At 36.7% G+C, this 18,409-nt stretch overlaps 47 non-coding genes across 47 annotated transcripts; all 47 read left to right on the top strand.

The window, feature by feature from the left end:
* Nucleotides 1-9: 9 nt before the first annotated feature.
* Trnag-ccc (transfer RNA glycine (anticodon CCC)) lies at nt 10-80 on the top strand. The gene has a single exon. It is a non-coding gene; the product is annotated as a tRNA-Gly (tRNA).
* Nucleotides 81-445: 365 nt separating this feature from the next.
* Nucleotides 446-518, top strand: Trnat-cgu (transfer RNA threonine (anticodon CGU)). The gene has a single exon. It is a non-coding gene; the product is annotated as a tRNA-Thr (tRNA).
* Nucleotides 519-734: 216 nt separating this feature from the next.
* Trnag-ccc (transfer RNA glycine (anticodon CCC)) lies at nt 735-805 on the top strand. The gene has a single exon. It is a non-coding gene; the product is annotated as a tRNA-Gly (tRNA).
* Nucleotides 806-1,170: 365 nt separating this feature from the next.
* Nucleotides 1,171-1,243, top strand: Trnat-cgu (transfer RNA threonine (anticodon CGU)). Its single transcript has one exon. It is a non-coding gene; the product is annotated as a tRNA-Thr (tRNA).
* A 216-nt stretch (nt 1,244-1,459) lies between these two features.
* On the top strand, nt 1,460-1,530 carry Trnag-ccc (transfer RNA glycine (anticodon CCC)). The gene has a single exon. It is a non-coding gene; the product is annotated as a tRNA-Gly (tRNA).
* A 365-nt stretch (nt 1,531-1,895) lies between these two features.
* On the top strand, nt 1,896-1,968 carry Trnat-cgu (transfer RNA threonine (anticodon CGU)). Its single transcript has one exon. It is a non-coding gene; the product is annotated as a tRNA-Thr (tRNA).
* Nucleotides 1,969-2,184: 216 nt separating this feature from the next.
* On the top strand, nt 2,185-2,255 carry Trnag-ccc (transfer RNA glycine (anticodon CCC)). Its single transcript has one exon. It is a non-coding gene; the product is annotated as a tRNA-Gly (tRNA).
* A 365-nt stretch (nt 2,256-2,620) lies between these two features.
* Nucleotides 2,621-2,693, top strand: Trnat-cgu (transfer RNA threonine (anticodon CGU)). Its single transcript has one exon. It is a non-coding gene; the product is annotated as a tRNA-Thr (tRNA).
* A 216-nt stretch (nt 2,694-2,909) lies between these two features.
* Trnag-ccc (transfer RNA glycine (anticodon CCC)) lies at nt 2,910-2,980 on the top strand. The gene has a single exon. It is a non-coding gene; the product is annotated as a tRNA-Gly (tRNA).
* A 365-nt stretch (nt 2,981-3,345) lies between these two features.
* On the top strand, nt 3,346-3,418 carry Trnat-cgu (transfer RNA threonine (anticodon CGU)). Its single transcript has one exon. It is a non-coding gene; the product is annotated as a tRNA-Thr (tRNA).
* Nucleotides 3,419-3,634: 216 nt separating this feature from the next.
* On the top strand, nt 3,635-3,705 carry Trnag-ccc (transfer RNA glycine (anticodon CCC)). The gene has a single exon. It is a non-coding gene; the product is annotated as a tRNA-Gly (tRNA).
* Nucleotides 3,706-4,070: 365 nt separating this feature from the next.
* On the top strand, nt 4,071-4,143 carry Trnat-cgu (transfer RNA threonine (anticodon CGU)). The gene has a single exon. It is a non-coding gene; the product is annotated as a tRNA-Thr (tRNA).
* Nucleotides 4,144-4,359: 216 nt separating this feature from the next.
* Trnag-ccc (transfer RNA glycine (anticodon CCC)) lies at nt 4,360-4,430 on the top strand. The gene has a single exon. It is a non-coding gene; the product is annotated as a tRNA-Gly (tRNA).
* A 365-nt stretch (nt 4,431-4,795) lies between these two features.
* On the top strand, nt 4,796-4,868 carry Trnat-cgu (transfer RNA threonine (anticodon CGU)). The gene has a single exon. It is a non-coding gene; the product is annotated as a tRNA-Thr (tRNA).
* Nucleotides 4,869-5,520: 652 nt separating this feature from the next.
* Nucleotides 5,521-5,593, top strand: Trnat-cgu (transfer RNA threonine (anticodon CGU)). Its single transcript has one exon. It is a non-coding gene; the product is annotated as a tRNA-Thr (tRNA).
* Nucleotides 5,594-5,809: 216 nt separating this feature from the next.
* Nucleotides 5,810-5,880, top strand: Trnag-ccc (transfer RNA glycine (anticodon CCC)). The gene has a single exon. It is a non-coding gene; the product is annotated as a tRNA-Gly (tRNA).
* Nucleotides 5,881-6,245: 365 nt separating this feature from the next.
* Nucleotides 6,246-6,318, top strand: Trnat-cgu (transfer RNA threonine (anticodon CGU)). The gene has a single exon. It is a non-coding gene; the product is annotated as a tRNA-Thr (tRNA).
* A 216-nt stretch (nt 6,319-6,534) lies between these two features.
* Trnag-ccc (transfer RNA glycine (anticodon CCC)) lies at nt 6,535-6,605 on the top strand. The gene has a single exon. It is a non-coding gene; the product is annotated as a tRNA-Gly (tRNA).
* A 365-nt stretch (nt 6,606-6,970) lies between these two features.
* On the top strand, nt 6,971-7,043 carry Trnat-cgu (transfer RNA threonine (anticodon CGU)). The gene has a single exon. It is a non-coding gene; the product is annotated as a tRNA-Thr (tRNA).
* A 216-nt stretch (nt 7,044-7,259) lies between these two features.
* Trnag-ccc (transfer RNA glycine (anticodon CCC)) lies at nt 7,260-7,330 on the top strand. The gene has a single exon. It is a non-coding gene; the product is annotated as a tRNA-Gly (tRNA).
* Nucleotides 7,331-7,695: 365 nt separating this feature from the next.
* On the top strand, nt 7,696-7,768 carry Trnat-cgu (transfer RNA threonine (anticodon CGU)). The gene has a single exon. It is a non-coding gene; the product is annotated as a tRNA-Thr (tRNA).
* A 652-nt stretch (nt 7,769-8,420) lies between these two features.
* Nucleotides 8,421-8,493, top strand: Trnat-cgu (transfer RNA threonine (anticodon CGU)). The gene has a single exon. It is a non-coding gene; the product is annotated as a tRNA-Thr (tRNA).
* A 216-nt stretch (nt 8,494-8,709) lies between these two features.
* Trnag-ccc (transfer RNA glycine (anticodon CCC)) lies at nt 8,710-8,780 on the top strand. Its single transcript has one exon. It is a non-coding gene; the product is annotated as a tRNA-Gly (tRNA).
* Nucleotides 8,781-9,145: 365 nt separating this feature from the next.
* On the top strand, nt 9,146-9,218 carry Trnat-cgu (transfer RNA threonine (anticodon CGU)). Its single transcript has one exon. It is a non-coding gene; the product is annotated as a tRNA-Thr (tRNA).
* Nucleotides 9,219-9,434: 216 nt separating this feature from the next.
* Trnag-ccc (transfer RNA glycine (anticodon CCC)) lies at nt 9,435-9,505 on the top strand. Its single transcript has one exon. It is a non-coding gene; the product is annotated as a tRNA-Gly (tRNA).
* Nucleotides 9,506-9,870: 365 nt separating this feature from the next.
* Trnat-cgu (transfer RNA threonine (anticodon CGU)) lies at nt 9,871-9,943 on the top strand. Its single transcript has one exon. It is a non-coding gene; the product is annotated as a tRNA-Thr (tRNA).
* Nucleotides 9,944-10,159: 216 nt separating this feature from the next.
* Nucleotides 10,160-10,230, top strand: Trnag-ccc (transfer RNA glycine (anticodon CCC)). Its single transcript has one exon. It is a non-coding gene; the product is annotated as a tRNA-Gly (tRNA).
* A 365-nt stretch (nt 10,231-10,595) lies between these two features.
* Nucleotides 10,596-10,668, top strand: Trnat-cgu (transfer RNA threonine (anticodon CGU)). Its single transcript has one exon. It is a non-coding gene; the product is annotated as a tRNA-Thr (tRNA).
* A 216-nt stretch (nt 10,669-10,884) lies between these two features.
* Trnag-ccc (transfer RNA glycine (anticodon CCC)) lies at nt 10,885-10,955 on the top strand. The gene has a single exon. It is a non-coding gene; the product is annotated as a tRNA-Gly (tRNA).
* Nucleotides 10,956-11,320: 365 nt separating this feature from the next.
* Trnat-cgu (transfer RNA threonine (anticodon CGU)) lies at nt 11,321-11,393 on the top strand. The gene has a single exon. It is a non-coding gene; the product is annotated as a tRNA-Thr (tRNA).
* Nucleotides 11,394-11,609: 216 nt separating this feature from the next.
* Nucleotides 11,610-11,680, top strand: Trnag-ccc (transfer RNA glycine (anticodon CCC)). Its single transcript has one exon. It is a non-coding gene; the product is annotated as a tRNA-Gly (tRNA).
* A 365-nt stretch (nt 11,681-12,045) lies between these two features.
* Trnat-cgu (transfer RNA threonine (anticodon CGU)) lies at nt 12,046-12,118 on the top strand. The gene has a single exon. It is a non-coding gene; the product is annotated as a tRNA-Thr (tRNA).
* A 652-nt stretch (nt 12,119-12,770) lies between these two features.
* On the top strand, nt 12,771-12,843 carry Trnat-cgu (transfer RNA threonine (anticodon CGU)). Its single transcript has one exon. It is a non-coding gene; the product is annotated as a tRNA-Thr (tRNA).
* A 216-nt stretch (nt 12,844-13,059) lies between these two features.
* On the top strand, nt 13,060-13,130 carry Trnag-ccc (transfer RNA glycine (anticodon CCC)). The gene has a single exon. It is a non-coding gene; the product is annotated as a tRNA-Gly (tRNA).
* A 365-nt stretch (nt 13,131-13,495) lies between these two features.
* Nucleotides 13,496-13,568, top strand: Trnat-cgu (transfer RNA threonine (anticodon CGU)). Its single transcript has one exon. It is a non-coding gene; the product is annotated as a tRNA-Thr (tRNA).
* A 652-nt stretch (nt 13,569-14,220) lies between these two features.
* Nucleotides 14,221-14,293, top strand: Trnat-cgu (transfer RNA threonine (anticodon CGU)). Its single transcript has one exon. It is a non-coding gene; the product is annotated as a tRNA-Thr (tRNA).
* Nucleotides 14,294-14,509: 216 nt separating this feature from the next.
* Nucleotides 14,510-14,580, top strand: Trnag-ccc (transfer RNA glycine (anticodon CCC)). The gene has a single exon. It is a non-coding gene; the product is annotated as a tRNA-Gly (tRNA).
* Nucleotides 14,581-14,945: 365 nt separating this feature from the next.
* On the top strand, nt 14,946-15,018 carry Trnat-cgu (transfer RNA threonine (anticodon CGU)). The gene has a single exon. It is a non-coding gene; the product is annotated as a tRNA-Thr (tRNA).
* A 216-nt stretch (nt 15,019-15,234) lies between these two features.
* Nucleotides 15,235-15,305, top strand: Trnag-ccc (transfer RNA glycine (anticodon CCC)). Its single transcript has one exon. It is a non-coding gene; the product is annotated as a tRNA-Gly (tRNA).
* A 365-nt stretch (nt 15,306-15,670) lies between these two features.
* Nucleotides 15,671-15,743, top strand: Trnat-cgu (transfer RNA threonine (anticodon CGU)). The gene has a single exon. It is a non-coding gene; the product is annotated as a tRNA-Thr (tRNA).
* A 216-nt stretch (nt 15,744-15,959) lies between these two features.
* Nucleotides 15,960-16,030, top strand: Trnag-ccc (transfer RNA glycine (anticodon CCC)). Its single transcript has one exon. It is a non-coding gene; the product is annotated as a tRNA-Gly (tRNA).
* A 365-nt stretch (nt 16,031-16,395) lies between these two features.
* Nucleotides 16,396-16,468, top strand: Trnat-cgu (transfer RNA threonine (anticodon CGU)). The gene has a single exon. It is a non-coding gene; the product is annotated as a tRNA-Thr (tRNA).
* A 216-nt stretch (nt 16,469-16,684) lies between these two features.
* On the top strand, nt 16,685-16,755 carry Trnag-ccc (transfer RNA glycine (anticodon CCC)). Its single transcript has one exon. It is a non-coding gene; the product is annotated as a tRNA-Gly (tRNA).
* A 365-nt stretch (nt 16,756-17,120) lies between these two features.
* On the top strand, nt 17,121-17,193 carry Trnat-cgu (transfer RNA threonine (anticodon CGU)). Its single transcript has one exon. It is a non-coding gene; the product is annotated as a tRNA-Thr (tRNA).
* A 216-nt stretch (nt 17,194-17,409) lies between these two features.
* Nucleotides 17,410-17,480, top strand: Trnag-ccc (transfer RNA glycine (anticodon CCC)). Its single transcript has one exon. It is a non-coding gene; the product is annotated as a tRNA-Gly (tRNA).
* A 365-nt stretch (nt 17,481-17,845) lies between these two features.
* Trnat-cgu (transfer RNA threonine (anticodon CGU)) lies at nt 17,846-17,918 on the top strand. The gene has a single exon. It is a non-coding gene; the product is annotated as a tRNA-Thr (tRNA).
* Nucleotides 17,919-18,134: 216 nt separating this feature from the next.
* On the top strand, nt 18,135-18,205 carry Trnag-ccc (transfer RNA glycine (anticodon CCC)). Its single transcript has one exon. It is a non-coding gene; the product is annotated as a tRNA-Gly (tRNA).
* Nucleotides 18,206-18,409: the final 204 nt, after the last annotated feature.

The following is an 18,409-nucleotide window of genomic DNA, read 5'->3' as shown; positions in this document are numbered from 1 at the left end:
CATATTGAAGCGCCGCTGGTGTAGTGGTATCATGCAAGATTCCCATTCTTGCGACCCGGGTTCGATTCCCGGGCGGCGCAAATTTTTGCCACCTTTTACACTCTTCAAAAATTAAAATACTAATAAAAAAAAGTTTTAAGGTTAATTTCTTTTCATGTAGATATTTTTTTCTTTCACGAATGCACCAAGCGGTTACTATATGTATATGTATGTATGTTTGATTTCAACCTTACCTATTTACTAGCTACAGAATTTGCACTTTCGTGGGTTTTAGCCAAAGCATCATATTACTACTTTGATTGGCTAAATACATGCTTTCCTTTAAAAGGGAACTGAACAAAATGAGTTTTCTAGTATTCTATCCTGAATTTGGCTTTTTACATCAAATTTAGAGAGAAATTTTGCCTGATGAACATATACTACATTAAGCGAAAGATGCGTCAAAGCCCCTATAGCTCAGTGGTTAGAGCACTGGTCTCGTAAACCAGGGGTCGTGAGTTCGACTCTCACTGGGGGCAGATTTTGCCACCTTTTTACGCAAAACTTCTTGCTTTTAACAAATTTTTGTTCCTATTGCCCGTAACAGTTTTTCTCGATTCAACTACAGGTCTGTTGCAAGAATGTTAGATGTATATGACAAGTTGATTTATTTTGTGGTGAACAGTAGACAAGTTGCAGTATCACAGGGTACCCGTATATATAGAAATAGATAAAATTCACTTCTTCATATTGAAGCGCCGCTGGTGTAGTGGTATCATGCAAGATTCCCATTCTTGCGACCCGGGTTCGATTCCCGGGCGGCGCAAATTTTTGCCACCTTTTACACTCTTCAAAAATTAAAATACTAATAAAAAAAAGTTTTAAGGTTAATTTCTTTTCATGTAGATATTTTTTTCTTTCACGAATGCACCAAGCGGTTACTATATGTATATGTATGTATGTTTGATTTCAACCTTACCTATTTACTAGCTACAGAATTTGCACTTTCGTGGGTTTTAGCCAAAGCATCATATTACTACTTTGATTGGCTAAATACATGCTTTCCTTTAAAAGGGAACTGAACAAAATGAGTTTTCTAGTATTCTATCCTGAATTTGGCTTTTTACATCAAATTTAGAGAGAAATTTTGCCTGATGAACATATACTACATTAAGCGAAAGATGCGTCAAAGCCCCTATAGCTCAGTGGTTAGAGCACTGGTCTCGTAAACCAGGGGTCGTGAGTTCGACTCTCACTGGGGGCAGATTTTGCCACCTTTTTACGCAAAACTTCTTGCTTTTAACAAATTTTTGTTCCTATTGCCCGTAACAGTTTTTCTCGATTCAACTACAGGTCTGTTGCAAGAATGTTAGATGTATATGACAAGTTGATTTATTTTGTGGTGAACAGTAGACAAGTTGCAGTATCACAGGGTACCCGTATATATAGAAATAGATAAAATTCACTTCTTCATATTGAAGCGCCGCTGGTGTAGTGGTATCATGCAAGATTCCCATTCTTGCGACCCGGGTTCGATTCCCGGGCGGCGCAAATTTTTGCCACCTTTTACACTCTTCAAAAATTAAAATACTAATAAAAAAAAGTTTTAAGGTTAATTTCTTTTCATGTAGATATTTTTTTCTTTCACGAATGCACCAAGCGGTTACTATATGTATATGTATGTATGTTTGATTTCAACCTTACCTATTTACTAGCTACAGAATTTGCACTTTCGTGGGTTTTAGCCAAAGCATCATATTACTACTTTGATTGGCTAAATACATGCTTTCCTTTAAAAGGGAACTGAACAAAATGAGTTTTCTAGTATTCTATCCTGAATTTGGCTTTTTACATCAAATTTAGAGAGAAATTTTGCCTGATGAACATATACTACATTAAGCGAAAGATGCGTCAAAGCCCCTATAGCTCAGTGGTTAGAGCACTGGTCTCGTAAACCAGGGGTCGTGAGTTCGACTCTCACTGGGGGCAGATTTTGCCACCTTTTTACGCAAAACTTCTTGCTTTTAACAAATTTTTGTTCCTATTGCCCGTAACAGTTTTTCTCGATTCAACTACAGGTCTGTTGCAAGAATGTTAGATGTATATGACAAGTTGATTTATTTTGTGGTGAACAGTAGACAAGTTGCAGTATCACAGGGTACCCGTATATATAGAAATAGATAAAATTCACTTCTTCATATTGAAGCGCCGCTGGTGTAGTGGTATCATGCAAGATTCCCATTCTTGCGACCCGGGTTCGATTCCCGGGCGGCGCAAATTTTTGCCACCTTTTACACTCTTCAAAAATTAAAATACTAATAAAAAAAAGTTTTAAGGTTAATTTCTTTTCATGTAGATATTTTTTTCTTTCACGAATGCACCAAGCGGTTACTATATGTATATGTATGTATGTTTGATTTCAACCTTACCTATTTACTAGCTACAGAATTTGCACTTTCGTGGGTTTTAGCCAAAGCATCATATTACTACTTTGATTGGCTAAATACATGCTTTCCTTTAAAAGGGAACTGAACAAAATGAGTTTTCTAGTATTCTATCCTGAATTTGGCTTTTTACATCAAATTTAGAGAGAAATTTTGCCTGATGAACATATACTACATTAAGCGAAAGATGCGTCAAAGCCCCTATAGCTCAGTGGTTAGAGCACTGGTCTCGTAAACCAGGGGTCGTGAGTTCGACTCTCACTGGGGGCAGATTTTGCCACCTTTTTACGCAAAACTTCTTGCTTTTAACAAATTTTTGTTCCTATTGCCCGTAACAGTTTTTCTCGATTCAACTACAGGTCTGTTGCAAGAATGTTAGATGTATATGACAAGTTGATTTATTTTGTGGTGAACAGTAGACAAGTTGCAGTATCACAGGGTACCCGTATATATAGAAATAGATAAAATTCACTTCTTCATATTGAAGCGCCGCTGGTGTAGTGGTATCATGCAAGATTCCCATTCTTGCGACCCGGGTTCGATTCCCGGGCGGCGCAAATTTTTGCCACCTTTTACACTCTTCAAAAATTAAAATACTAATAAAAAAAAGTTTTAAGGTTAATTTCTTTTCATGTAGATATTTTTTTCTTTCACGAATGCACCAAGCGGTTACTATATGTATATGTATGTATGTTTGATTTCAACCTTACCTATTTACTAGCTACAGAATTTGCACTTTCGTGGGTTTTAGCCAAAGCATCATATTACTACTTTGATTGGCTAAATACATGCTTTCCTTTAAAAGGGAACTGAACAAAATGAGTTTTCTAGTATTCTATCCTGAATTTGGCTTTTTACATCAAATTTAGAGAGAAATTTTGCCTGATGAACATATACTACATTAAGCGAAAGATGCGTCAAAGCCCCTATAGCTCAGTGGTTAGAGCACTGGTCTCGTAAACCAGGGGTCGTGAGTTCGACTCTCACTGGGGGCAGATTTTGCCACCTTTTTACGCAAAACTTCTTGCTTTTAACAAATTTTTGTTCCTATTGCCCGTAACAGTTTTTCTCGATTCAACTACAGGTCTGTTGCAAGAATGTTAGATGTATATGACAAGTTGATTTATTTTGTGGTGAACAGTAGACAAGTTGCAGTATCACAGGGTACCCGTATATATAGAAATAGATAAAATTCACTTCTTCATATTGAAGCGCCGCTGGTGTAGTGGTATCATGCAAGATTCCCATTCTTGCGACCCGGGTTCGATTCCCGGGCGGCGCAAATTTTTGCCACCTTTTACACTCTTCAAAAATTAAAATACTAATAAAAAAAAGTTTTAAGGTTAATTTCTTTTCATGTAGATATTTTTTTCTTTCACGAATGCACCAAGCGGTTACTATATGTATATGTATGTATGTTTGATTTCAACCTTACCTATTTACTAGCTACAGAATTTGCACTTTCGTGGGTTCTAGCCAAAGCATCATATTACTACTTTGATTGGCTAAATACATGCTTTCCTTTAAAAGGGAACTGAACAAAATGAGTTTTCTAGTATTCTATCCTGAATTTGGCTTTTTACATCAAATTTAGAGAGAAATTTTGCCTGATGAACATATACTACATTAAGCGAAAGATGCGTCAAAGCCCCTATAGCTCAGTGGTTAGAGCACTGGTCTCGTAAACCAGGGGTCGTGAGTTCGACTCTCACTGGGGGCAGATTTTGCCACCTTTTTACGCAAAACTTCTTGCTTTTAACAAATTTTTGTTCCTATTGCCCGTAACAGTTTTTCTCGATTCAACTACAGGTCTGTTGCAAGAATGTTAGATGTATATGACAAGTTGATTTATTTTGTGGTGAACAGTAGACAAGTTGCAGTATCACAGGGTACCCGTATATATAGAAATAGATAAAATTCACTTCTTCATATTGAAGCGCCGCTGGTGTAGTGGTATCATGCAAGATTCCCATTCTTGCGACCCGGGTTCGATTCCCGGGCGGCGCAAATTTTTGCCACCTTTTACACTCTTCAAAAATTAAAATACTAATAAAAAAAAGTTTTAAGGTTAATTTCTTTTCATGTAGATATTTTTTTCTTTCACGAATGCACCAAGCGGTTACTATATGTATATGTATGTATGTTTGATTTCAACCTTACCTATTTACTAGCTACAGAATTTGCACTTTCGTGGGTTTTAGCCAAAGCATCATATTACTACTTTGATTGGCTAAATACATGCTTTCCTTTAAAAGGGAACTGAACAAAATGAGTTTTCTAGTATTCTATCCTGAATTTGGCTTTTTACATCAAATTTAGAGAGAAATTTTGCCTGATGAACATATACTACATTAAGCGAAAGATGCGTCAAAGCCCCTATAGCTCAGTGGTTAGAGCACTGGTCTCGTAAACCAGGGGTCGTGAGTTCGACTCTCACTGGGGGCAGATTTTGCCACCTTTTTACGCAAAACTTCTTGCTTTTAACAAATTTTTGTTCCTATTGCCCGTAACAGTTTTTCTCGATTCAACTACAGGTCTGTTGCAAGAATGTTAGATGTATATGACAAGTTGATTTATTTTGTGGTGAACAGTAGACAAGTTGCAGTATCACAGGGTACCCGTATATATAGAAATAGATAAAATTCACTTCTTCATATTGAAGCGCCGCTGGTGTAGTGGTATCATGCAAGATTCCCATTCTTGCGACCCGGGTTCGCTTCCCGGGCGGCGCAAATTTTTGCCACCTTTTACACTCTTCAAAAATTAAAATACTAATAAAAAAAAGTTTTAAAGTTAATTTCTTTTCATGTAGATATTTTTTTCTTTCACGAATGCACCAAGCGGTTACTATATGTATATGTATGTATGTTTGATTTCAACCTTACCTATTTACTAGCTACAGAATTTGCACTTTCGTGGGTTTTAGCCAAAGCATCATATTACTACTTTGATTGGCTAAATACATGCTTTCCTTTAAAAGGGAACTGAACAAAATGAGTTTTCTAGTATTCTATCCTGAATTTGGCTTTTTACATCAAATTTAGAGAGAAATTTTGCCTGATGAACATATACTACATTAAGCGAAAGATGCGTCAAAGCCCCTATAGCTCAGTGGTTAGAGCACTGGTCTCGTAAACCAGGGGTCGTGAGTTCGACTCTCACTGGGGGCAGATTTTGCCACCTTTTTACGCAAAACTTCTTGCTTTTAACAAATTTTTGTTCCTATTGCCCGTAACAGTTTTTCTCGATTCAACTACAGGTCTGTTGCAAGAATGTTAGATGTATATGACAAGTTGATTTATTTTGTGGTGAACAGTAGACAAGTTGCAGTATCACAGGGTACCCGTATATATAGAAATAGATAAAATTCACTTCTTCGTATTGAAGCGCCGCTGGTGTAGTGGTATCATGCAAGATTCCCATTCTTGCGACCCGGGTTCGATTCCCGGGCGGCGCAAATTTTTGCCACCTTTTACACTCTTCAAAAATTAAAATACTAATAAAAAAAAGTTTTAAGGTTAATTTCTTTTCATGTAGATATTTTTTTCTTTCACGAATGCACCAAGCGGTTACTATATGTATATGTATGTATGTTTGATTTCAACCTTACCTATTTACTAGCTACAGAATTTGCACTTTCGTGGGTTTTAGCCAAAGCATCATATTACTACTTTGATTGGCTAAATACATGCTTTCCTTTAAAAGGGAACTGAACAAAATGAGTTTTCTAGTATTCTATCCTGAATTTGGCTTTTTACATCAAATTTAGAGAGAAATTTTGCCTGATGAACATATACTACATTAAGCGAAAGATGCGTCAAAGCCCCTATAGCTCAGTGGTTAGAGCACTGGTCTCGTAAACCAGGGGTCGTGAGTTCGACTCTCACTGGGGGCAGATTTTGCCACCTTTTTACGCAAAACTTCTTGCTTTTAACAAATTTTTGTTCCTATTGCCCGTAACAGTTTTTCTCGATTCAACTACAGGTCTGTTGCAAGAATGTTAGATGTATATGACAAGTTGATTTATTTTGTGGTGAACAGTAGACAAGTTGCAGTATCACAGGGTACCCGTATATATAGAAATAGATAAAATTCACTTCTTCATATTGAAGCGCCGCTGGTGTAGTGGTATCATGCAAGATTCCCATTCTTGCGACCCGGGTTCGATTCCCGGGCGGCGCAAATTTTTGCCACCTTTTACACTCTTCAAAAATTAAAATACTAATAAAAAAAAGTTTTAAGGTTAATTTCTTTTCATGTAGATATTTTTTTCTTTCACGAATGCACCAAGCGGTTACTATATGTATATGTATGTATGTTTGATTTCAACCTTACCTATTTACTAGCTACAGAATTTGCACTTTCGTGGGTTTTAGCCAAAGCATCATATTACTACTTTGATTGGCTAAATACATGCTTTCCTTTAAAAGGGAACTGAACAAAATGAGTTTTCTAGTATTCTATCCTGAATTTGGCTTTTTACATCAAATTTAGAGAGAAATTTTGCCTGATGAACATATACTACATTAAGCGAAAGATGCGTCAAAGCCCCTATAGCTCAGTGGTTAGAGCACTGGTCTCGTAAACCAGGGGTCGTGAGTTCGACTCTCACTGGGGGCAGATTTTGCCACCTTTTTACGCAAAACTTCTTGCTTTTAACAAATTTTTGTTCCTATTGCCCGTAACAGTTTTTCTCGATTCAACTACAGGTCTGTTGCAAGAATGTTAGATGTATATGACAAGTTGATTTATTTTGTGGTGAACAGTAGACAAGTTGCAGTATCACAGGGTACCCGTATATATAGAAATAGATAAAATTCACTTCTTCATATTGAAGCGCCGCTGGTGTAGTGGTATCATGCAAGATTCCCATTCTTGCGACCCGGGTTCGATTCCCGGGCGGCGCAAATTTTTGCCACCTTTTACACTCTTCAAAAATTAAAATACTAATAAAAAAAAGTTTTAAGGTTAATTTCTTTTCATGTAGATATTTTTTTCTTTCACGAATGCACCAAGCGGTTACTATATGTATATGTATGTATGTTTGATTTCAACCTTACCTATTTACTAGCTACAGAATTTGCACTTTCGTGGGTTTTAGCCAAAGCATCATATTACTACTTTGATTGGCTAAATACATGCTTTCCTTTAAAAGGGAACTGAACAAAATGAGTTTTCTAGTATTCTATCCTGAATTTGGCTTTTTACATCAAATTTAGAGAGAAATTTTGCCTGATGAACATATACTACATTAAGCGAAAGATGCGTCAAAGCCCCTATAGCTCAGTGGTTAGAGCACTGGTCTCGTAAACCAGGGGTCGTGAGTTCGACTCTCACTGGGGGCAGATTTTGCCACCTTTTTACGCAAAACTTCTTGCTTTTAACAATTTTTTGTTCCTATTGCCCGTAACAGTTTTTCTCGATTCAACTACAGGTCTGTTGCAAGAATGTTAGATGTATATGACAAGTTGATTTATTTTGTGGTGAACAGTAGACAAGTTGCAGTATCACAGGGTACCCGTATATATAGAAATAGATAAAATTCACTTCTTCATATTGAAGCGCCGCTGGTGTAGTGGTATCATGCAAGATTCCCATTCTTGCGACCCGGGTTCGCTTCCCGGGCGGCGCAAATTTTTGCCACCTTTTACACTCTTCAAAAATTAAAATACTAATAAAAAAAAGTTTTAAAGTTAATTTCTTTTCATGTAGATATTTTTTTCTTTCACGAATGCACCAAGCGGTTACTATATGTATATGTATGTATGTTTGATTTCAACCTTACCTATTTACTAGCTACAGAATTTGCACTTTCGTGGGTTTTAGCCAAAGCATCATATTACTACTTTGATTGGCTAAATACATGCTTTCCTTTAAAAGGGAACTGAACAAAATGAGTTTTCTAGTATTCTATCCTGAATTTGGCTTTTTACATCAAATTTAGAGAGAAATTTTGCCTGATGAACATATACTACATTAAGCGAAAGATGCGTCAAAGCCCCTATAGCTCAGTGGTTAGAGCACTGGTCTCGTAAACCAGGGGTCGTGAGTTCGACTCTCACTGGGGGCAGATTTTGCCACCTTTTTACGCAAAACTTCTTGCTTTTAACAAATTTTTGTTCCTATTGCCCGTAACAGTTTTTCTCGATTCAACTACAGGTCTGTTGCAAGAATGTTAGATGTATATGACAAGTTGATTTATTTTGTGGTGAACAGTAGACAAGTTGCAGTATCACAGGGTACCCGTATATATAGAAATAGATAAAATTCACTTCTTCGTATTGAAGCGCCGCTGGTGTAGTGGTATCATGCAAGATTCCCATTCTTGCGACCCGGGTTCGATTCCCGGGCGGCGCAAATTTTTGCCACCTTTTACACTCTTCAAAAATTAAAATACTAATAAAAAAAAGTTTTAAGGTTAATTTCTTTTCATGTAGATATTTTTTTCTTTCACGAATGCACCAAGCGGTTACTATATGTATATGTATGTATGTTTGATTTCAACCTTACCTATTTACTAGCTACAGAATTTGCACTTTCGTGGGTTTTAGCCAAAGCATCATATTACTACTTTGATTGGCTAAATACATGCTTTCCTTTAAAAGGGAACTGAACAAAATGAGTTTTCTAGTATTCTATCCTGAATTTGGCTTTTTACATCAAATTTAGAGAGAAATTTTGCCTGATGAACATATACTACATTAAGCGAAAGATGCGTCAAAGCCCCTATAGCTCAGTGGTTAGAGCACTGGTCTCGTAAACCAGGGGTCGTGAGTTCGACTCTCACTGGGGGCAGATTTTGCCACCTTTTTACGCAAAACTTCTTGCTTTTAACAAATTTTTGTTCCTATTGCCCGTAACAGTTTTTCTCGATTCAACTACAGGTCTGTTGCAAGAATGTTAGATGTATATGACAAGTTGATTTATTTTGTGGTGAACAGTAGACAAGTTGCAGTATCACAGGGTACCCGTATATATAGAAATAGATAAAATTCACTTCTTCATATTGAAGCGCCGCTGGTGTAGTGGTATCATGCAAGATTCCCATTCTTGCGACCCGGGTTCGATTCCCGGGCGGCGCAAATTTTTGCCACCTTTTACACTCTTCAAAAATTAAAATACTAATAAAAAAAAGTTTTAAGGTTAATTTCTTTTCATGTAGATATTTTTTTCTTTCACGAATGCACCAAGCGGTTACTATATGTATATGTATGTATGTTTGATTTCAACCTTACCTATTTACTAGCTACAGAATTTGCACTTTCGTGGGTTTTAGCCAAAGCATCATATTACTACTTTGATTGGCTAAATACATGCTTTCCTTTAAAAGGGAACTGAACAAAATGAGTTTTCTAGTATTCTATCCTGAATTTGGCTTTTTACATCAAATTTAGAGAGAAATTTTGCCTGATGAACATATACTACATTAAGCGAAAGATGCGTCAAAGCCCCTATAGCTCAGTGGTTAGAGCACTGGTCTCGTAAACCAGGGGTCGTGAGTTCGACTCTCACTGGGGGCAGATTTTGCCACCTTTTTACGCAAAACTTCTTGCTTTTAACAAATTTTTGTTCCTATTGCCCGTAACAGTTTTTCTCGATTCAACTACAGGTCTGTTGCAAGAATGTTAGATGTATATGACAAGTTGATTTATTTTGTGGTGAACAGTAGACAAGTTGCAGTATCACAGGGTACCCGTATATATAGAAATAGATAAAATTCACTTCTTCATATTGAAGCGCCGCTGGTGTAGTGGTATCATGCAAGATTCCCATTCTTGCGACCCGGGTTCGATTCCCGGGCGGCGCAAATTTTTGCCACCTTTTACACTCTTCAAAAATTAAAATACTAATAAAAAAAAGTTTTAAGGTTAATTTCTTTTCATGTAGATATTTTTTTCTTTCACGAATGCACCAAGCGGTTACTATATGTATATGTATGTATGTTTGATTTCAACCTTACCTATTTACTAGCTACAGAATTTGCACTTTCGTGGGTTTTAGCCAAAGCATCATATTACTACTTTGATTGGCTAAATACATGCTTTCCTTTAAAAGGGAACTGAACAAAATGAGTTTTCTAGTATTCTATCCTGAATTTGGCTTTTTACATCAAATTTAGAGAGAAATTTTGCCTGATGAACATATACTACATTAAGCGAAAGATGCGTCAAAGCCCCTATAGCTCAGTGGTTAGAGCACTGGTCTCGTAAACCAGGGGTCGTGAGTTCGACTCTCACTGGGGGCAGATTTTGCCACCTTTTTACGCAAAACTTCTTGCTTTTAACAAATTTTTGTTCCTATTGCCCGTAACAGTTTTTCTCGATTCAACTACAGGTCTGTTGCAAGAATGTTAGATGTATATGACAAGTTGATTTATTTTGTGGTGAACAGTAGACAAGTTGCAGTATCACAGGGTACCCGTATATATAGAAATAGATAAAATTCACTTCTTCATATTGAAGCGCCGCTGGTGTAGTGGTATCATGCAAGATTCCCATTCTTGCGACCCGGGTTCGATTCCCGGGCGGCGCAAATTTTTGCCACCTTTTACACTCTTCAAAAATTAAAATACTAATAAAAAAAAGTTTTAAGGTTAATTTCTTTTCATGTAGATATTTTTTTCTTTCACGAATGCACCAAGCGGTTACTATATGTATATGTATGTATGTTTGATTTCAACCTTACCTATTTACTAGCTACAGAATTTGCACTTTCGTGGGTTTTAGCCAAAGCATCATATTACTACTTTGATTGGCTAAATACATGCTTTCCTTTAAAAGGGAACTGAACAAAATGAGTTTTCTAGTATTCTATCCTGAATTTGGCTTTTTACATCAAATTTAGAGAGAAATTTTGCCTGATGAACATATACTACATTAAGCGAAAGATGCGTCAAAGCCCCTATAGCTCAGTGGTTAGAGCACTGGTCTCGTAAACCAGGGGTCGTGAGTTCGACTCTCACTGGGGGCAGATTTTGCCACCTTTTTACGCAAAACTTCTTGCTTTTAACAAATTTTTGTTCCTATTGCCCGTAACAGTTTTTCTCGATTCAACTACAGGTCTGTTGCAAGAATGTTAGATGTATATGACAAGTTGATTTATTTTGTGGTGAACAGTAGACAAGTTGCAGTATCACAGGGTACCCGTATATATAGAAATAGATAAAATTCACTTCTTCATATTGAAGCGCCGCTGGTGTAGTGGTATCATGCAAGATTCCCATTCTTGCGACCCGGGTTCGATTCCCGGGCGGCGCAAATTTTTGCCACCTTTTACACTCTTCAAAAATTAAAATACTAATAAAAAAAAGTTTTAAGGTTAATTTCTTTTCATGTAGATATTTTTTTCTTTCACGAATGCACCAAGCGGTTACTATATGTATATGTATGTATGTTTGATTTCAACCTTACCTATTTACTAGCTACAGAATTTGCACTTTCGTGGGTTTTAGCCAAAGCATCATATTACTACTTTGATTGGCTAAATACATGCTTTCCTTTAAAAGGGAACTGAACAAAATGAGTTTTCTAGTATTCTATCCTGAATTTGGCTTTTTACATCAAATTTAGAGAGAAATTTTGCCTGATGAACATATACTACATTAAGCGAAAGATGCGTCAAAGCCCCTATAGCTCAGTGGTTAGAGCACTGGTCTCGTAAACCAGGGGTCGTGAGTTCGACTCTCACTGGGGGCAGATTTTGCCACCTTTTTACGCAAAACTTCTTGCTTTTAACAAATTTTTGTTCCTATTGCCCGTAACAGTTTTTCTCGATTCAACTACAGGTCTGTTGCAAGAATGTTAGATGTATATGACAAGTTGATTTATTTTGTGGTGAACAGTAGACAAGTTGCAGTATCACAGGGTACCCGTATATATAGAAATAGATAAAATTCACTTCTTCATATTGAAGCGCCGCTGGTGTAGTGGTATCATGCAAGATTCCCATTCTTGCTACCCGGGTTCCATTCCCGGGCGGCGCAAATTTTTGCCACCTTTTACACTCTTCAAAAATTAAAATACTAATAAAAAAAAGTTTTAAGGTTAATTTCTTTTCATGTAGATATTTTTTTCTTTCACGAATGCACCAAGCGGTTACTATATGTATATGTATGTATGTTTGATTTCAACCTTACCTATTTACTAGCTACAGAATTTGCACTTTCGTGGGTTTTAGCCAAAGCATCATATTACTACTTTGATTGGCTAAATACATGCTTTCCTTTAAAAGGGAACTGAACAAAATGAGTTTTCTAGTATTCTATCCTGAATTTGGCTTTTTACATCAAATTTAGAGAGAAATTTTGCCTGATGAACATATACTACATTAAGCGAAAGATGCGTCAAAGCCCCTATAGCTCAGTGGTTAGAGCACTGGTCTCGTAAACCAGGGGTCGTGAGTTCGACTCTCACTGGGGGCAGATTTTGCCACCTTTTTACGCAAAACTTCTTGCTTTTAACAAATTTTTGTTCCTATTGCCCGTAACAGTTTTTCTCGATTCAACTACAGGTCTGTTGCAAGAATGTTAGATGTATATGACAAGTTGATTTATTTTGTGGTGAACAGTAGACAAGTTGCAGTATCACAGGGTACCCGTATATATAGAAATAGATAAAATTCACTTCTTCATATTGAAGCGCCGCTGGTGTAGTGGTATCATGCAAGATTCCCATTCTTGCGACCCGGGTTCGATTCCCGGGCGGCGCAAATTTTTGCCACCTTTTACACTCTTCAAAAATTAAAATACTAATAAAAAAAAGTTTTAAGGTTAATTTCTTTTCATGTAGATATTTTTTTCTTTCACGAATGCACCAAGCGGTTACTATATGTATATGTATGTATGTTTGATTTCAACCTTACCTATTTACTAGCTACAGAATTTGCACTTTCGTGGGTTTTAGCCAAAGCATCATATTACTACTTTGATTGGCTAAATACATGCTTTCCTTTAAAAGGGAACTGAACAAAATGAGTTTTCTAGTATTCTATCCTGAATTTGGCTTTTTACATCAAATTTAGAGAGAAATTTTGCCTGATGAACATATACTACATTAAGCGAAAGATGCGTCAAAGCCCCTATAGCTCAGTGGTTAGAGCACTGGTCTCGTAAACCAGGGGTCGTGAGTTCGACTCTCACTGGGGGCAGATTTTGCCACCTTTTTACGCAAAACTTCTTGCTTTTAACAAATTTTTGTTCCTATTGCCCGTAACAGTTTTTCTCGATTCAACTACAGGTCTGTTGCAAGAATGTTAGATGTATATGACAAGTTGATTTATTTTGTGGTGAACAGTAGACAAGTTGCAGTATCACAGGGTACCCGTATATATAGAAATAGATAAAATTCACTTCTTCATATTGAAGCGCCGCTGGTGTAGTGGTATCATGCAAGATTCCCATTCTTGCTACCCGGGTTCCATTCCCGGGCGGCGCAAATTTTTGCCACCTTTTACACTCTTCAAAAATTAAAATACTAATAAAAAAAAGTTTTAAGGTTAATTTCTTTTCATGTAGATATTTTTTTCTTTCACGAATGCACCAAGCGGTTACTATATGTATATGTATGTATGTTTGATTTCAACCTTACCTATTTACTAGCTACAGAATTTGCACTTTCGTGGGTTTTAGCCAAAGCATCATATTACTACTTTGATTGGCTAAATACATGCTTTCCTTTAAAAGGGAACTGAACAAAATGAGTTTTCTAGTATTCTATCCTGAATTTGGCTTTTTACATCAAATTTAGAGAGAAATTTTGCCTGATGAACATATACTACATTAAGCGAAAGATGCGTCAAAGCCCCTATAGCTCAGTGGTTAGAGCACTGGTCTCGTAAACCAGGGGTCGTGAGTTCGACTCTCACTGGGGGCAGATTTTGCCACCTTTTTACGCAAAACTTCTTGCTTTTAACAAATTTTTGTTCCTATTGCCCGTAACAGTTTTTCTCGATTCAACTACAGGTCTGTTGCAAGAATGTTAGATGTATATGACAAGTTGATTTATTTTGTGGTGAACAGTAGACAAGTTGCAGTATCACAGGGTACCCGTATATATAGAAATAGATAAAATTCACTTCTTCATATTGAAGCGCCGCTGGTGTAGTGGTATCATGCAAGATTCCCATTCTTGCGACCCGGGTTCGATTCCCGGGCGGCGCAAATTTTTGCCACCTTTTACACTCTTCAAAAATTAAAATACTAATAAAAAAAAGTTTTAAGGTTAATTTCTTTTCATGTAGATATTTTTTTCTTTCACGAATGCACCAAGCGGTTACTATATGTATATGTATGTATGTTTGATTTCAACCTTACCTATTTACTAGCTACAGAATTTGCACTTTCGTGGGTTTTAGCCAAAGCATCATATTACTACTTTGATTGGCTAAATACATGCTTTCCTTTAAAAGGGAACTGAACAAAATGAGTTTTCTAGTATTCTATCCTGAATTTGGCTTTTTACATCAAATTTAGAGAGAAATTTTGCCTGATGAACATATACTACATTAAGCGAAAGATGCGTCAAAGCCCCTATAGCTCAGTGGTTAGAGCACTGGTCTCGTAAACCAGGGGTCGTGAGTTCGACTCTCACTGGGGGCAGATTTTGCCACCTTTTTACGCAAAACTTCTTGCTTTTAACAAATTTTTGTTCCTATTGCCCGTAACAGTTTTTCTCGATTCAACTACAGGTCTGTTGCAAGAATGTTAGATGTATATGACAAGTTGATTTATTTTGTGGTGAACAGTAGACAAGTTGCAGTATCACAGGGTACCCGTATATATAGAAATAGATAAAATTCACTTCTTCATATTGAAGCGCCGCTGGTGTAGTGGTATCATGCAAGATTCCCATTCTTGCGACCCGGGTTCGATTCCCGGGCGGCGCAAATTTTTGCCACCTTTTACACTCTTCAAAAATTAAAATACTAATAAAAAAAAGTTTTAAGGTTAATTTCTTTTCATGTAGATATTTTTTTCTTTCACGAATGCACCAAGCGGTTACTATATGTATATGTATGTATGTTTGATTTCAACCTTACCTATTTACTAGCTACAGAATTTGCACTTTCGTGGGTTTTAGCCAAAGCATCATATTACTACTTTGATTGGCTAAATACATGCTTTCCTTTAAAAGGGAACTGAACAAAATGAGTTTTCTAGTATTCTATCCTGAATTTGGCTTTTTACATCAAATTTAGAGAGAAATTTTGCCTGATGAACATATACTACATTAAGCGAAAGATGCGTCAAAGCCCCTATAGCTCAGTGGTTAGAGCACTGGTCTCGTAAACCAGGGGTCGTGAGTTCGACTCTCACTGGGGGCAGATTTTGCCACCTTTTTACGCAAAACTTCTTGCTTTTAACAAATTTTTGTTCCTATTGCCCGTAACAGTTTTTCTCGATTCAACTACAGGTCTGTTGCAAGAATGTTAGATGTATATGACAAGTTGATTTATTTTGTGGTGAACAGTAGACAAGTTGCAGTATCACAGGGTACCCGTATATATAGAAATAGATAAAATTCACTTCTTCATATTGAAGCGCCGCTGGTGTAGTGGTATCATGCAAGATTCCCATTCTTGCGACCCGGGTTCGATTCCCGGGCGGCGCAAATTTTTGCCACCTTTTACACTCTTCAAAAATTAAAATACTAATAAAAAAAAGTTTTAAGGTTAATTTCTTTTCATGTAGATATTTTTTTCTTTCACGAATGCACCAAGCGGTTACTATATGTATATGTATGTATGTTTGATTTCAACCTTACCTATTTACTAGCTACAGAATTTGCACTTTCGTGGGTTTTAGCCAAAGCATCATATTACTACTTTGATTGGCTAAATACATGCTTTCCTTTAAAAGGGAACTGAACAAAATGAGTTTTCTAGTATTCTATCCTGAATTTGGCTTTTTACATCAAATTTAGAGAGAAATTTTGCCTGATGAACATATACTACATTAAGCGAAAGATGCGTCAAAGCCCCTATAGCTCAGTGGTTAGAGCACTGGTCTCGTAAACCAGGGGTCGTGAGTTCGACTCTCACTGGGGGCAGATTTTGCCACCTTTTTACGCAAAACTTCTTGCTTTTAACAAATTTTTGTTCCTATTGCCCGTAACAGTTTTTCTCGATTCAACTACAGGTCTGTTGCAAGAATGTTAGATGTATATGACAAGTTGATTTATTTTGTGGTGAACAGTAGACAAGTTGCAGTATCACAGGGTACCCGTATATATAGAAATAGATAAAATTCACTTCTTCATATTGAAGCGCCGCTGGTGTAGTGGTATCATGCAAGATTCCCATTCTTGCGACCCGGGTTCGATTCCCGGGCGGCGCAAATTTTTGCCACCTTTTACACTCTTCAAAAATTAAAATACTAATAAAAAAAAGTTTTAAGGTTAATTTCTTTTCATGTAGATATTTTTTTCTTTCACGAATGCACCAAGCGGTTACTATATGTATATGTATGTATGTTTGATTTCAACCTTACCTATTTACTAGCTACAGAATTTGCACTTTCGTGGGTTTTAGCCAAAGCATCATATTACTACTTTGATTGGCTAAATACATGCTTTCCTTTAAAAGGGAACTGAACAAAATGAGTTTTCTAGTATTCTATCCTGAATTTGGCTTTTTACATCAAATTTAGAGAGAAATTTTGCCTGATGAACATATACTACATTAAGCGAAAGATGCGTCAAAGCCCCTATAGCTCAGTGGTTAGAGCACTGGTCTCGTAAACCAGGGGTCGTGAGTTCGACTCTCACTGGGGGCAGATTTTGCCACCTTTTTACGCAAAACTTCTTGCTTTTAACAAATTTTTGTTCCTATTGCCCGTAACAGTTTTTCTCGATTCAACTACAGGTCTGTTGCAAGAATGTTAGATGTATATGACAAGTTGATTTATTTTGTGGTGAACAGTAGACAAGTTGCAGTATCACAGGGTACCCGTATATATAGAAATAGATAAAATTCACTTCTTCATATTGAAGCGCCGCTGGTGTAGTGGTATCATGCAAGATTCCCATTCTTGCGACCCGGGTTCGATTCCCGGGCGGCGCAAATTTTTGCCACCTTTTACACTCTTCAAAAATTAAAATACTAATAAAAAAAAGTTTTAAGGTTAATTTCTTTTCATGTAGATATTTTTTTCTTTCACGAATGCACCAAGCGGTTACTATATGTATATGTATGTATGTTTGATTTCAACCTTACCTATTTACTAGCTACAGAATTTGCACTTTCGTGGGTTTTAGCCAAAGCATCATATTACTACTTTGATTGGCTAAATACATGCTTTCCTTTAAAAGGGAACTGAACAAAATGAGTTTTCTAGTATTCTATCCTGAATTTGGCTTTTTACATCAAATTTAGAGAGAAATTTTGCCTGATGAACATATACTACATTAAGCGAAAGATGCGTCAAAGCCCCTATAGCTCAGTGGTTAGAGCACTGGTCTCGTAAACCAGGGGTCGTGAGTTCGACTCTCACTGGGGGCAGATTTTGCCACCTTTTTACGCAAAACTTCTTGCTTTTAACAAATTTTTGTTCCTATTGCCCGTAACAGTTTTTCTCGATTCAACTACAGGTCTGTTGCAAGAATGTTAGATGTATATGACAAGTTGATTTATTTTGTGGTGAACAGTAGACAAGTTGCAGTATCACAGGGTACCCGTATATATAGAAATAGATAAAATTCACTTCTTCATATTGAAGCGCCGCTGGTGTAGTGGTATCATGCAAGATTCCCATTCTTGCGACCCGGGTTCGATTCCCGGGCGGCGCAAATTTTTGCCACCTTTTACACTCTTCAAAAATTAAAATACTAATAAAAAAAAGTTTTAAGGTTAATTTCTTTTCATGTAGATATTTTTTTCTTTCACGAATGCACCAAGCGGTTACTATATGTATATGTATGTATGTTTGATTTCAACCTTACCTATTTACTAGCTACAGAATTTGCACTTTCGTGGGTTTTAGCCAAAGCATC

The sequence above is a fragment of the Mytilus edulis genome, unplaced genomic scaffold (assembly GCF_963676685.1).
Source record: "Mytilus edulis unplaced genomic scaffold, xbMytEdul2.2 SCAFFOLD_2050, whole genome shotgun sequence".
Taxonomy (NCBI): domain Eukaryota; kingdom Metazoa; phylum Mollusca; class Bivalvia; order Mytilida; family Mytilidae; genus Mytilus; species Mytilus edulis.
This window is presented reverse-complemented; position numbering and strand designations above follow the sequence as displayed.